Raw genomic sequence first — 5,028 nt, forward strand, 5'->3', positions numbered from 1 at the left:
CCACCAATTGGACTTTTTTTTGTCTGGGCGTTTTGGCGGTCGGGGACATCTCGCCCAGTATTCTCCCCGAGCACTGACCTCATAGGATGTTCACGGGCGTACTCACCGAGGACCGTGAACACCCTGGCAGTCCACGCTTAGGTCGGACTAGCCTTTCGGAGTTTGGACCAGTTCTCCAGATCAAAATGTCTACACCTTCAGTCGTCGATGTGAATGCTACAAATTAGCAAGAAAATTCGCTTGCACATGTTACATTTAATACATAATACAATAGAAGGTGGACAGAAAATATTCATGAAGAAATATATAACATTAACGCAGATCTAAAGTGCTTTAAAATTTGTGAACTACGAATTAAATATATGTATAGTAGAAGCAAAAAAGGAACGGATACATACAATAATTTGAATCATATACTTCAATATATATATTAACATGCATACAAGTGTCTATACATTAAAATTATATGGCCAATAGAAGCTGCAAATACCCTTAGCGAGTCAATTAAAACTAACAAAAGAAAAATGAAGGAAGCGACACATAAGCAGCAGCAGTGAAAAACCACCAACACTGACTGGTAAAAGAGCTCATATTAATTGCACTCTGCTTGCGTTTAACGGAGTCCCACATACTTATCAACCAACTACCCGGTCAGCACCCGGGCAAAATAATTTGTGGGAATATTTTACGCCTTCTAATTGTGGCGAAGCTTTTAATTAATATCGAACAATTTGGAATCTTCCATTTTGCAATTTCTTGCGGACCACAAGGGACAATACAGGGTCAAGCGAATTACGAGAGTACTATCAAGCCAACACCTCCACCTCCAGGGCCAGCCGTACGCGGCAGCGTAATACAACGAAAGCCAAATTTAGCACCCAATCATTCCGAAGTTTCATTGCCACCAGGTACACTTGATCACCTCAGACCAAAGCGCAACCACCAACAACAGTACCAACACCCACCTGCGACGACCACGACAACGGCAGAGCCAACACAAATGGCCTGCAACCTGACTTGGGTGAGTTCGTTCCAAAACAAAAGTAGTAGTAATAGTAATACACAAAAGAATGGAATTTTAGAATTAGAAAGTTTAATAGTCATAAAAGTAGCTTTGATATCAAAAATGTAGATCTGAAGTCACTTAAAAATGCCAGGACCAAATAAAAACCAGATGTAACGCCAAAAAAAAAAAAAAAAGTTAGTAAATGTGCTAAATCTTAGTACATTTTCACATTTCTAAAGCCTTAAAATATGAATTTTGTTCCGAATTCCCATTTCGGAGAAATTTGAAAGAATTTCAACTAAGTTTAGAAATGTTTAAAAGAATTTCAACACATTTTAGAAAATGTTCGAATGTAGTTTATTGTAGCACATGCAAATGAAAATTTAAATCAGCTTAGAAACTTGCTGATATGAGAAACGTATAATTAACGTAATTGGATACAATCGAATGCAATTATCATAAATTGGAACTTAGAAAAAAAAATAAAAATTTTTACTAAATACAATCCAAAAGTAAATTTGAAGTTTGGAAAACTGTAATTTAAAATAGATTTGAAATAAGAAAATCTAATTAAATCCTAACAAAAGGAAAATTCTAAGTTAGAAATAAGAAAATGTAATTCAAAACCAAACAAAAAGTAAAAAAAAAAAAAAGGAAAATTAGGATTAGGAAAACTAGGCTTAGAAAACTAAAATTCCTGATAAATTACAACAACGCAACCTAAGGTAACTTGATGAACAAAAGGGAAAAAAAATTATATGTAGGCAAAATGTTTTTTTTCTTAAATAACAACATGCTATACACATATCTATGTAAAAGAACACACAATAAACCAAATATACCAAAAATAACAGGAACTATAATAAACTACAATACAATTAAGAAAAATTTAATAAACTAAAAGATTACAAATAATAATAATACAAATAAATAAAATAAAATACGATAAAATAAGATAAACTAAAATAAACTAAAATAGAATAACGTAAAATAAATAAAATAAAATGAAATAAACTGAAACAAAATAAAACAAAATCAATTTCAACAAAATTAATCTAAATATATCAAAAACAAAAGCAGCCTACGATCAAACAAAATATGTTTTTTCTCTTTTTGCTTAAGGCTGTCCTTAAGACATTTCAAATAAGTTCTCATACATTTCAAATAAGTCCTTAGATAAGGGCAGATTAGGTTGCAACAATCACTTAAGGTATTATATCGGAACGATTGTAAGGAATATATAATGAATTGTCAATAAAAACATTGTAGTAATGGGAATGCTGGCGTTCTTTTTTACTTAGAAGGCACGTAGGGTATACAGGTAAGGGGCCACCGAAATATAGGTGCGACGGTGGCCATGGTTTTTGAGGGTGGGATAATGCACCGGGCGTCGCAACACCACCCGCGGCGCCCCTATGTATATTCGGCCTTTTTGTTTTCCTTTAATTTTTCAGCGTTTTTTTATTTTGATTTTCAGCGATTAGTAACCGGTCATGTCCGGTTCGGTAATTTTTTTTTGCGTCAGTTTTTTTTTGAATTTTTTGAATTTAGATTTTGAATGCCAACGGTCTGTCCGTGACATCCGGTTCGGCCGGATGTTGTTTTATTTTGAATTTCAAGCGTTTTGAGTCGGTCTCTGCGCTTTTTGACAGCTAGTTTTGATAGGCATGATAGGAACTTTTTTTCTGTTTATGGCGCAGGAACAGTAAGGCTGGCAAGGACCCGCCCCAGCCGACAATGACTAGCCACTGTGCACCACAAAATCATGCCGACCGCCTTCCTTACTGCTTTCATCGTAAATGCGAAACCATAACAATTTTTAGAGATAGAAACACATTTAAAAGTATTACGATCACTTCCAAGTGTGACTGTAAAACTTGTCATCAAACCCGAAAATTGACCTTATGGCCGTAAACCTTATGTCACCACACCATCACATTAATGCATTGTCATCGGTCCTTGATACGTATGCAAAGTTTCAAATTAATCAGACTTCTAGAAACCGGTGAAAACTAAGCTCAAAGATTCCGTTACATAGATACAGGCCAAGCTAATAAAAGCGTGTTAAAAAAGGTCTCCAGTATGTTCTTTCGTAGATGTGCCATGCACCCACTTCTATCATTAATAAAGGAATGCGTTTTTCGCATTATGTGCAAGGTTTCAAATCTATGGCCATTTGGGGTGGTCATAAGTTCAAATGACCTTATGTCCGTTAACCTTTTGTCACCCCACCATCACATTATTGCATTGTCATTGAGCCTTGATACATGTGCAAAGTTTCAATCACACGTATGGCCATTCAAAGTGGTAATAAGGCCAATTAACCTTATGGCCGTTGACCTTATGTCACCATCACGTTAATGCATTCCCTGCAAAAATCGCGAGTACTCCATGTATGCATGTATGGAGTACTCGCTATGGACCAACCGAGTACTCTAAAATTAACCACAATTCATACAAAAAATATGGTCCAATTAACATTGCGATGTCCTAGGACTGGACCATATACTCCAGCTTCGCATTACATCAGAGTAATCCATGGAGTACCCACAGTCCAATAAACATCGTGTAGTGATTACAATCGTTAAAAACGAGCAATGATCGGCTTACAATGTATTCGTGTAGAAACATGAGTTGGTCCATTGCTGCATTACAGTGGAGTATAATGGTAAGTACTCCAGTGGACCACATGATCCAACGATTTTTGCAGGGTTGTCATCGAGCCTTGATATGTGTGCAAAGTTTCAGTCAAATTTATGGCCACTCAAAGTGGTAATAAGGCCAATTGACCTTATGGCCGTTGAACTTATGTCACCACACCATCACATTAATGCATTGTCATCGGTCCTTGATACGTATGCAAAGTTTCAAATTAATCAGACTTCTAGAAACATGTGAAAATTAAGCTCAAAGATTCCGTTACATACAGGCCAAGCTAATAAAAGCGTGTTAAAAATAAATGTGAGGCGTGATAACCTCCGAAGAGATCTAAGGCCGAACTTCTCTTCCAAATTGTGTCGTGCTCCTATTTCTTTTTTCCCACAAATTGGCGGGATGGGACCTACTTGTTTTATGCCGACTCCGAACGGCATCTGCAAGGCAGATGAGTTTTCAATGAGAGCCTTTCATGGCAGAAATACACTCGGAGTGCTTACCAAACACTGCCGATGTCGACCCCGCTTAGAAAAATGTTCTTCTAATTGAAAAAACTTGTTTCTAAAGTTTTCTGATGGTGCTTTTCCCGGGGCCTGAACCCAGGATCTTCGGTGTGGTAGGCGATGCACGCTACCATCATACCACGGCGGCCACCAAGGGCGGGCATGGACTTCGCAAATATCAGCCATTACGGACATCCAGACTTTCGAAAATGACATGTATATCGGTGAGTTTTCAGCCGCAATTGCATCTGAACGACAGAGTCGTTACTAAATCTTCAAGGCCAATCCAAAAACAAATATTTAAGCAATAAAGCTGAATAAATACTGAAGTGTAACTAGGTAGTGAGCTTATCAGTTTTACTACGAGCACAGGTACATATTTGATTTTTGTTTTATTTGACAAATGTCAAATAGTGCAATACCATGTTATTCAATTGAAAGTAGACATTATGGAGCATTTGGTCTTTGAAATTTATGTTATAGCTCGTCCCATTCAATGAATGAAAGTGCTTATTCGGCTACAAACAATGAAACGGGGAACCACCTTTCGATTTTCCATATTGGCATATATTAATTTTTATTGTTGCAAACATATCCCATAGATAATTGTTGAGGATTGCACTGTGACCATTGGTATATTGTGCCACCTTCACAGCACCTCATTCAACCCGACTGCCTTGATACAGCAGTTAATTTTGTTGGCGTATTGTGAAAACTTCTTATACCATTTGCAGAAGTCCCAGCACTATTCTATTGTATTATACCAATCACTTTTTATTCAGTAATATGTAGAACCAAAAATAGGTTTCAAAATCGTCGGCCAAACTAGGGTTAATAAAATCTACCCCCCAATGCAACCCTGGG

The sequence above is a fragment of the Eurosta solidaginis genome, chromosome 1, assembly GCF_040869045.1.
Source record: "Eurosta solidaginis isolate ZX-2024a chromosome 1, ASM4086904v1, whole genome shotgun sequence".
In the NCBI taxonomy this organism is placed as follows: Eukaryota; Metazoa; Arthropoda; class Insecta; order Diptera; family Tephritidae; genus Eurosta; species Eurosta solidaginis.